The sequence below is a fragment of the Helianthus annuus genome, chromosome 9 (assembly GCF_002127325.2).
Source record: "Helianthus annuus cultivar XRQ/B chromosome 9, HanXRQr2.0-SUNRISE, whole genome shotgun sequence".
Taxonomy (NCBI): Eukaryota; Viridiplantae; Streptophyta; class Magnoliopsida; order Asterales; family Asteraceae; genus Helianthus; species Helianthus annuus.
The window spans coordinates 41,441,019-41,455,165 of NC_035441.2; positions in this window are offsets into that span (position 1 = coordinate 41,441,019).

The following is a 14,147-nucleotide window of genomic DNA, read 5'->3' on the forward strand; positions in this document are numbered from 1 at the left end:
GAAAAACAAGCACGTTGTAATGAATATTCAAAATTCATAAAACATTATATTATTTCGCTAAAATGACAAAGATGGTAAATGCTTCACTTAAAAAAACTAAATTTCAACATAACGTTGATGACATGTACGCATGGGCTTTGATTACTTGTAAATTACTATTGACAACTCGGTTTTAAGTAAAGTTTATTTGTAGATGTAGATAAAAATAAGCATATCATGATGACAAATTTAGAATTTTATAAAATATTATATCTTAATAGTTATAAAAAAACATAATATGTTTAAAAGTAATTTTAGTATAAAAATTATTATAAAAAAAAATTATTTTAAAATAGTAAAATAAAGCTACAATAAAAAAATTTTAAATCCTCTTTCATTGACATGTGTCAATCTTTAGAGAAGTAATATATTTAACATTGTACCTTGTGTTTAATGATTTGTATTTCACTGTACATGTTCTTTGAATTTGTTAGGGTATGTAATATAACTAGGTTTTTACCCGGGATTGCTTCCCGGGCTCGGGAAAGTTATTTAGATTAAATTAATTACTATTTGTTTGTAATACGACCACATTACATCAACCATCTCATTCGATTCAACATCAATGTCTTCAAATTACCGGATTAGATCATGAACTCATATTAGAGGACAAACAAAAGCACAACAGGACCATATGAATAATATCATTTCCACTTTTACATCAATGCACTTACATGATAGGGTGATTTGAAATTTTGAAAAAATCTTTGTTTTTGTACCTCTTTTACAAAATAAGGTGTTGACCAAATTTGAAACTGATGTTAACCAAAAGTCAATAAGATATTGACAAATAGTTAAACAGATGTGGAGCTTAAACAGATGGTTGGTTTAAGGCCAAACATCTGTTTATGGCCAAATATCTGTTTAAGGTCAAACATCTGTTTAAGTCCAAATATCTGATATAGAAGAAGAACATATGTTTAATGCAAAACATATGTTTAAGGTCAAACATGTGTTTAAGGTCAAACAACTGTTTAAGTCCAAACATCTGATATAAAAGGCCAAACATTTGTTAAATGCCAAACATCTGTTTAAGCCTTAACAGATCTTTAACTTGTTAAGATCTACTGTCTTCTAACACAGTTTTCCTCTTCAAAACACTGTTGAACCTAACATGGGTTTCCATTAACTATTGACCAAAAGGAAAACAAATGTTCAACCCACTATTTGTTATTGAAGTTCTTTAAAAAATTAGATAGAATTCAAGAAAATGGAACAATGACTTAAAGGACTATAATTTAACACATAATCTAATTGGCCAAATTTAAAACATAAAGTGCTAATAACAGTGTTTTATCATCTTAGCCATATATAGCATTATAGCAACAAATCATCAAGTTAATAATTTAAGAAAAAAACCTACAACATCACCATTAAAAAGTTCATAATTAGTATCTGATAACAGAACAGACTTAAAATGTGTCTGTTAAACTGATGTAACTTGATTTAATACTATCTTCTGTTGCGAAGACACGTATGTGAAATGCAACATATCACCAAACCTCAAGTTATTGTCAGTTATAAACTTTCGCCAAACGTCCAACGCATAACGTGGCTTCAATTCATTTAACTCCAACTTAACATCATAAACCTCCACAACTCCAACCATGTTTTGAACTTTCAAAGGATGAAGATCAAGAGAAAGACATGCTCGTCTCGCAACTTCAGCAGGAAGACGCTACTTGTATTGTGTGGAAAAAAAATAATAGTCAGACAAATAAACGTAAATCATTAGTTTATTATAAAAAATGGTATACCAGCCTATAGTCTCCTTTGCGGTCAAAATGAAAGAACTCAGGGTCAAGAGGATGTCCAGAATGTTTTTTTGCAGTCTTTGCAATCTTATTTCTACGGTTAAGCTTTTTCTGAACGTTGGCAACTCTCTTCCCCTTGATGAAAAAGTAAACATATACATGTGAATTAAATGAATGATCAATATATGCACACAAAAAAAAAACAGTTTATGTAACATATACTAATTAACTGGCAAGTATATACCTTAACTTTATGAACAGACGAAGAACATCTAGTATGATCACTTGTGTCCACAGGTAAGGCAACATTTCCCTTAGTCCTATTCTTGACAACCTCCTTTCTCTCAAAAGTAACTTTACCTTTCTTCTTAACCTGTTGTCATAGAGTAACTTTAATAACAATAGTAATATAACAATCTTTAAGATGGTAAACTTACATCTTGGGTTTTGTTCAATCGTGAAGACATGCGTCTCTTGGACGTGCATTCAGCATTGGTTGGTAAGTTCTTGTAAATAATACATTATTGAATAAATAAAACATCAGTAAACAACATTACTAATAGTTGTAAAAACATTAAATTCTTATATGTGTTAAATTAAAAATAAATAATTTTAATAATTTAACAAGTACCTGAGTAACGGTTGTACCTTCACCTACAGAAACAACTTCTTCATCCTCATAGATGTCCTGATCAACATTAATAAAATAATTAATATAATGCTAAAAAATAAAACTTTTCTTGCTAATGCTAAATACTTATGTACCTTGAATGCATTATCAACATAATCAGCCTTCGATATCTCAACTACACTATCATCATCAGATTCAGGTTTCTGTAAAAAGCAAATCTCAATCTCATCTCTATAAACTACTACTTCAAAAACAAAATCATCAATCTTGCTAAACACAAGCAAATCATCCTCAAGTATCCCAACATCATTGCACATTTCTGGCCATCCTCTAGAAAATAAAAAGTGCGTATCAACTTTAAACACCTCAACATTCCAGTAGGAACCCTTATAACAGATTTGAAATTTCCCACTTGGTGGACTGTTTACGTAAAAATTTTCAATGAAGCAGTCTTCAATTACCTGCATAAAACTAAAAATAATGAATACTAAACGTGAAGTATGTATCTTATGAGAATAAGTGTTAACACGTTAATGATGCAAAAGAATTCAAGTTAAGATCAATACTCATACCGTAAAACCAAATCTTGCATAACGATAAAAGGTGAAATAAGATTCCCCACACATGCCATTAACATAACATGAAAGCTCAAGTCTAAAATCACCTAATGGTTTGAAAACCAACAAAGTATCCCTCGGCAAATTGAGATCTTTAACAACAATGTCCCAACCGTCAGTTATTATCGGCGTTGAATTTTCTGTTCTGGCCCTAACAACCCATTTTTTACCAGACTCGTGAAATATTTGCAACCTACTTTTTTGCCAACAATCTCCCCAATTTTGATTAGCAAAGAATATAGGTACATCCTGTATATAATTTTTAAATAGTGTAAAAATATAAACCATAAGAATTGTTAAATATATGTCACACCCCCAAAAATCCACACGCGGAGTACCACCGCGTGGAGGCGTGACATGACCAGGATCAAGCCATCAATCATATTGAACATAGCATAATATAAATAAGATAGTTTGTAAAACCCAATTCAATACAATTGATGTTCTAAACCAAACATAGTATCAATAGCGGAAGCGTAATAATGAAAATCCAAAGTAATGTTAAGTTTGATTGTTTAAACGTTTAACATGGCATCCACGATCCATGCTCCACAACGACCTGCTCCTTCCTAGTGCAAGCTCCATAAGTACCTAAGGTCCTGCAAGGCATGCAACAGAGAGTCAACAACTAGTTGAGCGAGTTCACAGTGTAAGGTTCAGTAATAGCAAGTCGTAATAGTACGTGTATCAGTATATTCGTTCGTTATTCATGTACTAGTTCGTATCGCGGCCTCCCAGGCAGGTATGCGAAGATTAGGGGAAATTTCCCAAGTATTCTAGACTAGGTTTATTTGTATCGCGGCCTCCCAGGCAGGTATGCGAAGATTAGTAAATTTAGTTCGCGGCCTTCCTAAGGCAGGTGTGCGAAGTCAGTCATAATATCGCGGCCAACCCCTTGGCAGGTGTGCGAAGATCAGTTCAGTAAGTGTTACTAGTCTAGCCGTATCTTATCGTTAGGTTCTATCGTCCGAGTATATACAAATAAGTCATCCAATCCCATTCCCACTCGGGAACCCCATGCCTTGGCTGTGTGAACTCACCTTGGGTTTGCTCGGTATGCTAAGTATGTGCTCGAAGTAAATCAATCACGTCCTAAAGTACGCACGTATTCATAATCAGTTTATATCCAAGTTGTGCACGTATAGGTAATCACAGAAGTACTAGACAGGTAACCATTATCATGTAATTCATGCACATCAGTCAACAGCAGTTAATTAGTCCAGTTAACTTCTAACAGAGTTAAATCAGGTTACTGTGTAAAGTATACAAGTTGGCGAAACACACTTATTGGCGAAACACAGGTTGGCAAAACACATTGTGTTTCGTCAACTACCCTTTGACGAAACAAGGTTCTGTCTCGTCGACTACCCTTGGCGAAACACTTTCTGTTTCGTCAATAATTCTATTCCGTCGAGCAAGTCAGTTACGTCAATCATTTACATCAGTTACAGAATGTCAACACAGAACCCTAATCGCCGTCAACATCATGCACAGAATCAAACAACAATCATACAGAAATCATAGGATCATCCTCTAATCATCATGCAATCATAATACTAACACCCATCATGATCCATAGTATATCACATTATTGAACCCTATTAGCATGCCGTCGACATTCAGATCTCACTAACAACATTCTAATCGATTTGACAATAACAACCATTCCGATTAAACACCAAGCAAGTCGTTAAGATCATAAACATTAATCATCAATCAATAAACCCTAATCATACAAGTTGTGTAATCACAGATTATCATGGTATTCATTAGCAAATCATAGACAAATAAGTGCTAGCAATAACTAACCGAGAGCTAAACGAGCGATACGAACGTAACGAGTGGACTCTTGGATGATTAGTTAATCGCTAGAGGGTCTCGGGAACACACACACAGTTGCCGTCAGTGCACAGGAGCTCTAGGGTTTTCAGTTTTTGCTAAAGTGTAGTGAAAGTGGATGTTTCGTATGACTTATACGCGTTTTAATGTATCGGGCCGTAATTGGGCCTCAACGAATCTGGGCCGGCGAAACACATTGTGTTTCGTTGAGAATGGGTTGACGAAACAGGCTTCTGTTTCGTCGAGTGGCTGTTGGCGAATCAACTTCTGTTTCGTCGGGTTGATTCGTGAGACTTATACAAGACTTAGCTAGTTCGACTGTGTACTAACAGGTTCACATTATTTCATTAACACATAACATGCAATACTCACAACACGTTTCATTATAACATAACATGCACAGTTACAAGTCAAACAACTACACAGTCAAAGTCAACGGTCAAAGTCAATGTGCATTTAATGCGAAAGTGAAAGTCGAAAGCTCGAGTTGTCACATTATCCCCAACTTAAAAGAAATTTCGTCCCGAAATTTAGTACGTACCCACTGAGGAAGCTAGATAGGTTGCATCGTTCACTGGTTTTCTTGGGGTGTCACATCCTCCCCCCGTTGATCTGGAATTTCGTCCCGAAATTCCGTGGTAGTAGCTTCAGCCTCAGCCTCAGCAGTGGTTGTATTGGTTTCGAATAACTGGGGATACTTTTCTGTCATCTGATCTTCGCGTTCTCAGGTGTACTCTGGGCCACGACGGGAGTTCCAATGAACTCGAACAAGAGGGATTCTCTTGTTTTTGAGGACCTTAACATCCCGGTCCGTGATTTCAACTGGCTCCTCGACGAATTGCAACCGCTCGTCGATAGTAAGTTCCTTAAAAGGAACTATGAGGGTCTCATCTGACAGGCACTTTTTCAGATTCGACACGTGAAAGAAATTGTGAACTGCCCCGAGTTCAGCTGGTAGGTTCAGCTTGTAGGCCACTTTGCCTATTTTCTCAATGATTTCAAATGGTCCGACATACCGCGGATTTAGTTTGCCCCGTTTGCCAAAACGTACCACACCCTTCCAGGGTGAGACTTTAAGTAAAACCCGGTCCCCGACCTGAAATTCCAATGGTTTCCTACGCTTATCCGCGTAGGCTTTCTTACGGTCGCGTGCTGCCGCCATGCGTTGTCGTATCTGTGCAATCTTTTCCGTGGCGTCCACTACAATCTCTGGACCCGTGATCTGACTATCCCCCACCTCTGCCCAACAGAGAGGTGACCGGCATTTACGCCCGTACAATGCCTCAAATGGAGCGGCTTGAATGCTGGTATGATAGCTGTTATTATACGAAAACTCCACCAAAGGGAGATGCTTTTCCCAGCCGTTGCCGAAATCAATAACACATGCCCGAAGCATGTCTTCAAGAGTCTGGATCATTCGCTCAGACTGTCCATCCGTCTGAGGATGATATGCTGTGCTCATGTCTAACCGTGAGCCGAAAGATTTATGTATCGCTTGCCATAGCTCTGACGTGAATCGTGCATCCCGATCCGAAATGATGGAGGTGGGCACCCCGTGCGCTTCTTTAAGATAAACGTCTGCGAGAGTGGAGAACTTATCCGTTTCCTTTATAGCCAGGAAGTGTGCAGACTTGGTGAGTTGATCCACGATCACCCATATGGTGTCATTCCCACGTTGGGATCTGGGTAGGCCTGTAACGAAATCCATGGAAATTTCTTCCCATTTCCATTGCGGTATCTTGGGTTGCTGAAGTAGGCCCGCTGGTTTCTGATACTCTACTTTGACTTTTGCACATGTCAAACACTTGCCAACGTAGGTAGCGATGTGGGCTTTCATGCTAGGCCACCAGTATGTTGTTTTGAGATCGTGGTACATTTTATCCGACCCTGGATGTACCGAGTAGCGAGACTTGTGTGCTTCGTCCATTACAAGCTCTCGTAAACCGCCATAAAGTGGGACCCAAATACGCCCTGTTACATAGTAGGCGCCGTCTTCCTTTTGTTCCATTCGTTTCCTTGAGCCGCGTAAGGCTTCAGCCTTGACGTTTTCGGGTTTCAATGCTTCTATCTGAGCAGTTCGTATCTGTGCAGGAAGATCAGACTGAATAGTGAGCTGCAAAGCTCGTACACGCCTAGGTAAAGTGTCTTTCCGACTGAGGGCATCAGCCACAACATTGGCCTTGCCTGGATGGTACTTGATGGCGCATTCGTAATCGTTCAGAAGTTCAACCCATCTTCGTTGACGCATGTTCAAATCCTTTTGCTTAAGGATATGCTCGAGACTCCTGTGATCGGTGTAAATTGTGCACTTGGTACTGTACAGGTAGTGTCGCCATATCTTAAGCGCGAAAACAACAGCTCCCAGCTCTAAATCGTGCGTCGTGTAGTTTCGTTCGTGAATCTTGAGTTGACGAGAAGCGTAGGCAATAACTTTATCCCGTTGCATCAATACACACCCAAGACCCTGTATCGACGTGTCACAATAAACCACAAAGTCATCCGTGCCCTCTGGCAATGAGAGAATAGGTGCGCTGCAAAGCCTATCCTTTAGGTACTGAAAAGCGGTTTCCTGGGAATCTCCCCAACGGTAGGTGACACCTTTCTGTGTCAGTAGCGTAAGCGGCTGTGCGATCTTCGAAAAGTCTTTGATGAATCGCCTGTAATAACCCGCCAAACCCAAGAATTGATGTATTTCTGTTGGCGTACGCGGTGCAGGCCAGTTCCTGATCGAATCTACTTTGGATGGATCAACATGAATCCCATCCCTGTTCACCACATGGCCTAAGAAGTGGACTTCACGAAGCCAGAAGTCGCATTTTGAAAGCTTTGCGTACAGTTGCTCCTTTCGAAGAAGTTCCAAAATCAATCGTAGGTGTTGTTCGTGCTCCTCTTGACTCTTGGAGTAAATCAGAATGTCGTCGATGAAGACAATCACAAACTTGTCTAAGTACGGCTTGCACACCCTGTTCATCAGATCCATAAATACGGCAGGCACATTCGTTAACCCAAATGGCATGACAAGAAACTCGTAGTGACCATAGCGAGTTCTGAATGCTGTCTTGGAGACGTCCTCATCCCGGACTCTCAGCTGATGATAACCTGACCTCAAGTCTATCTTGGAGTAGTAACTCGACCCTTGCAACTGGTCGAATAAGTCGTCAATACATGGAAGAGGATAACGGTTCTTCACCGTTACCTTGTTCAGTTCACGGTAGTCGATGCACATCCTGAAGGTACCGTCCTTCTTTTTCACGAAAAGTACTGGAGCTCCCCAAGGCGATCAGCTTGGACGAATAAAGCCCTTTTCCAAGAGCTCTTGTAGCTGCTTCGACAGTTCTTCCAATTCGGTTGGAGCTAAACGATACGGTGCGCGGGCTACTGGTGCTGCTCCAGGAGCTAACTCAATCTGGAATTCGACTTGACGGTGAGGCGGTAAACCGGGTAAATCTTCAGGAAACACCTGAGGAAAGTCACGTACAACTGGAATATCCTCCAGCTTCTTTTCCTTTGCTGATACGTCAGTGACAAGTGCCAGAATTGCAGTGTGCCCCTTTCGTAAACATTTCTGCGCCTTTAAGAAAGAGATGATGCCAACCACAGCACCACTCTTGTCGCCTTGAACTTCGAGAGGTTCTTGACTAGAACGAGGAATACGAATGATCTTTTCCTTGCATAAAATCTCTGCGTGATGTTGGGGTAACCAATCCATACCGATGATGACGTCGAAACTACCCAAAACTATGGGTATAAGATCAATCGTGAAGGTCTGACCAGCTAAAACGATGCTACAACCCTTGATTACATGTGCGGCTTCTACACTTTTACCATTTGCTAACTCTACGACATGTTTGGTGTTTAGGGGTGTTGGTGTACGTTTTAACGATTTACTCATTTTCAAGGACATATAACTTGTATCAGCACCCGAATCAAATAAGACAGTAACATAAATATCGTCGAGAAGAAACTTACCCATAACCACATTGGGATCATTCATTGCGTCGCCCCGACCCAGCACAAAAGCATGACCTCGAGCTTCGTTGCCATTGTTGTTGTTGTTTCCCCCGTTGTTGCTGTTCCCGTTGCCCTGGTTATTGTTGTTAATGCGATTCTGGTTCTGGTTCAATTGAGGGCAATCACGTTTGTAGTGGCCTTCTGCCCCACACTGGAAACATCCCCGGTTTCCACGCTGTGGCTGCTGCTGCTGGTTCTATGGAGCTGGCGGTGGGAGTTGCTGGTTCTGATTTGCTGGCCGTGAGCTTCTACAGTCCTTAGCCTCATGACCCATCTTGAGGCATCTTTGACAACGTTCCCTGCGACATCTTCCACTGTGGTGTTTGTTGCACCTACTACACCATGGGTGAATTCCCCGATATCCACCCTGTCCCTGACTGCCTGATGATTGCTGATTCGGACTCTGGTAGTCGTTGGTGCGGCGCTGCTGTGTTTGGGACTGAACAGAAACTGATCCCTTGCTGGAATCCCCATCCCACTTTCTTTTGTTTTCGCTGGGTGTGGTAGAAGTAGTAGCTGGAGTAGTAGTAGCAGTAGTGGTAGCACTGATGCGTTTTGGCAGCTTGTTCTGTTCCACTGCCTGATCGGTGAGTCGATGAGTAACACGTTGGATGTCTTGGATGTTGTTGAGGTTAGCCGACATCACGTGGCTCTGAATCTCTGGCGCAAGCCCCTTGAGATACAACTCAATGCGCTTAACTGGAGGGTCCACCATAGTTGGACATAAGATGGCTAGTTCGTTCGACCGTTTCGTGTAAGCCTCAATCTCTGACCCCGTCATCTTCAAGTGGTATAACTCATCCTCCAACTTGTGGATGTCGTCTCGCGTGCAGTATTCTCGTTTGATCAGTTCTTTGAAATCTTCCCAAGGTGTAGCGTTAGCAGCTGCCAACCCTAGGATCTGAACTTGCGCGTTCCACCAGGTTAGCACAATCCCTTCCAACGTGCCAGTGGCGTACTTGACCCTGCGAGCCTCAGGGCATTCACACATCTCAAATACCGACTCGAGCTTCTCAAACCAATGGAGGAGTCCCACTACCCCCTCGGTGCCACTGAAAGTGCTTGGACGACAGTCCATGAAGTTCTTGAATGTGCAGACAGGTTGTGGAGCGTTTTGACCTATTGTGCATAGAATAGGACAATGTTAAATACAAGGGTTGATTTAGGAATGTAGGATTCAAAGATCCTAGTGTGTATCCCATCCGCAGGGTATACTACCTGCTGGTGCAGCTGCAAGTGTCGCAGCTACTCGTTCATTGATAAGAGCCGTCAACTGGGCCTGAGTCATGTTCACACGTCCAGACATGATCTTCATAGTAAAAGTAGCATAAGTGAGAAAGGTTCGCGAGTAGTGCGATGACAGAAGAGTGTAAGCACATAGGTATTCTCATGTAATGACGTATAGTAGGCAATGTAAATCTAGCATACCACGAGCAAAGTTCTATATAGTTCTAGCAAGCAGGTAATAAACGTAAACCTTATTACCTAGGATGTTGAGTCTTGCACGTGGAGCAAAGCGTCGTTGTGGATCGTTGAGAGCACTATTCTGGTTATAGTCTGGTTTTAATAAAAACGTTTTCCCATATTAAAACCAAGTTCTCTATAACCAATGGCTCTGATACCAATCTGTCACACCCCCAAAAATCCACACGCGAAGTACCACCGCGTGGAGGCGTGACATGACCAGGATCAAGCCATCAATCATATTGAACATAGCATAATATAAATAAGATAGTTCGTAAAACCCAATTCAATACAATTGATGTTCTAAACCAAACATAGTATCAATAGCGGAAGCGTAATAATGAAAATCCAAAGTAATGTTAAGTTTGATTGTTTAAACGTTTAACATGGCATCCACGATCCATGCTCCACAACGACCTGCTCCTTCCTAGTGCAAGCTCCATAAGTACCTAAGGTCCTGCAAGGCATGCAACAGAGAGTCAACAACTAGTTGAGCGAGTTCACAGTGTAAGGTTCAGTAATAGCAAGTCGTAATAGTACGTGTATCAGTATGTTCGTTCGTTATTCATGTACTAGTTCATATCACGGCCTCCCAGGCAGGTATGCGAAGATTAGGGGAAATTTCCCAAGTATTCTAGACTAGATTTATTTGTATCGCGGCCTCCCAGGCAGGTATGCGAAGATTAGTAAATTTAGTTCGCGGCCTTCCTAAGGCAGGTGTGCGAAGTCAGTCATAATATCGCGGCCAACCCCTTGGTAGGTGTGCGAAGATCAGTTCAATAAGTGTTACTAGTCTAGCCGTATCTTATCGTTAGGTTCTATCGTCCGAGTATATACAAATAAGTCATCCAATCCCATTCCCACCCGGGAACCCCATGCCTTGGCTGTGTGAACTCACCTTGGGTTTGCTCGGTATGCTAAGTATGTGCTCGAAGTAAATCAATCACGTCCTAAAGTACGCACGTATTCATAATCAGTTTATATCCAAGTTGTGCACGTATAGGTAATCACAGAAGTACTAGACAGGTAACCATTATCATGTAATTCATGCACATCAGTCAACAGCAGTTAATTAGTCCAGTTAACTTCTAACAGAGTTAAATCAGGTTACTGTGTAAAGTATACAAGTTGGCGAAACACACTTATTGGCGAAACACAGGTTGGCGAAACACATTGTGTTCCGTTAACTACCCTTTGACGAAACAAGGTTCTGTCTCGTCGACTACCCTTGGCGAAACACTTTCTGTTTCGTCAATAATTCTATTCCGTCGAGCAAGTCAGTTACGTCAATCATTTACATCAGTTACAGAATGTCAACACAGAACCCTAATCGCCGTCAACATCATGCACAGAATCAAACAACAATCATACAGAAATCATAGGATCATCCTCTAATCATCATGCAATCATAATACTAACACCCATCATGATCCATAGTATATCACATTATTGAACCCTATTAGCATGTCGTCGACATTCAGATCTCACTAACAACATTCTAATCGATTTGACAATAACAACCATTCCGATTAAACACCTAGCAAGTCGTTAAGATCATAAACATTAATCATCAATCAATAAACCCTAATCTTACAAGTTGTGTAATCACAGATTATCATGGTATTCATTAGCAAATCATAGACAAATAAGTGCTAGCAATAACTAACCGAGAGCTAAACGAGCGATACGAACGTAACGAGTCGACTCTTGGATGATTAGTTAATCGCTAGAGGGTCTCGGGAACACAAACACAGTTGCCGTCAGTGCACAGGAGCTCTAGGGTTTTCAGTTTTTGCTAAAGTGTAGTGAAAGTGGATGTTTCGTATGACTTATACGCGTTTTAATGTATCGGGCCGTAATTAGGCCTCAACGAATCTGGGCCGGCGAAACACATTGTGTTTCGTCGAGAATGGGTTGACGAAACAGGCTTCTGTTTCGTCGAGTGGCTGTTGGCGAATCAACTTCTGTTTCGTCGGGTTGATTCGTGAGACTTATACAAGACTTAGCTAGTTCGAGTGTGTACTAACAGGTTCACATTATTTCATTAACACATAACATGCAATACTCACAACACGTTTCATTATAACATAACATGCACAGTTACAAGTCAAACAAGTCAAACAACTACACAGTCAAAGTCAACGGTCAAAGTCAACGTGCATTTAATGCGAAAGTGAAAGTCGAAAGTTCGAGTTTTCACAATATATATCTCAATAAAAATAAATTATGTATGTAAAAACATGTCATACCAGTTTCAAAGATTCTGGGTTATGAAGAAACTTAACAAATGTAGTATACATCATAAAACCTGAATCAGTAAAGATGTTGAAAGACTGTAATTAAAAAGTTGGCTTCGAAAATGTACATTAACTTTTTGTATTAACAAAGTATATAGTGAAACTAATCATAGAAACAGAATATGAGTTAAAACTATTCTGCAAATAAGAATTATTTTAACATGTTCTCAACAAATGATTCAAACACATAAGTAAACCCTTCTTGAAGGTATAGCAATAAACATTTAAAATCGTATTAGTAGCAAGATAGGATTTAGATAAATTAAACAATATAAAGTTCATTACAATAGGAATGTACATACCAGTTGCTGAAGAAAAAATAATAAAACCTCAGGTGATTGAAGTGTAGAAGACGGAGGAAAAGAAAATTGAAACCCTAGAAAATAACTGGGGAGAAGAGATTTTTGAAAGAAGAGATGATAGATGTTTGATGTGTAATGATGATGAAGAAATAGTGAGGGTTGTGTTTTTCTCTTTCCATATTTTCAACTGATGAAAAATATTTACACATACACCCCTTATTGAATTTGTTATTTACATTTACATTTACATTGAGATACAAGAGTAAAGTACATGATTAGTTGAATTAATTTGGTATTCAAATTAACAAAGAAAAATAATTTTTCGTATAGCAAAACCATTAACATAACATATAATTTGAATGCTTTGAATCATGTATTAATAATAATTAGGTTTTAACATAAGTAAGTTTCATGACCTCAAGAAGCAATGCCGAGGGAAAATCTAGTTTTATCTATTATATGTACCTTTTAAAATAAGTAGTTTGACTTTGGTCAAGCAGGCTTTGGTCAAACAGGCTTTGGTCAAACAGTGTTTTATCAAGTAGCTTTTAACAAAAGTAGTTTGACTTTGGTCAAACAGACTTTGCTCAAACAACGTTTTAACATTGGTCAAACAGTGTTTTATCTATTATAATTAGCTTTTAACATTAAGTAGTTTGACTTTGATCAAACACCGTTTTAACATTCCTCAAAATGATTACAAGCTAGTAAAAACTTCTTTGTAAAAACATTAGAAGTCTTATTTGTTGGTTTTCCATCAACGTCGAATATTAGTATTTTAACGCCTTCTCTGGTCTTGACCCTTGATAATGCAACATACAACTGACCATGAGTGAAGACAGGATCTTTCAAATAAAGACCAACCTTTGATAACGATTGTCCTTGACTCTTGTTAATTGTCATAGCAAAACAAACCGATAACGGAAATTATCTTCGTTGAAATTGAAAAGGTATTTTTTTGTCAGACGGAATCATATTAATCCTTGGAATAAAAACTCTCGTGCCAATGTTCCCACCAGATATTACTTCAGCTTCTATAACTCGTTTACCAAGAAAAGTAATTTGAAGCCTTGTACCGTTACATAACCCTTTCTGTTGATCAATGTTTCGAAGAAGCATCACGGGAACACCAACTTTAAGAACTAATCTATGATTAGGCAAGCCAGAAATCTTAAGAGCATTCAAATTTTCTG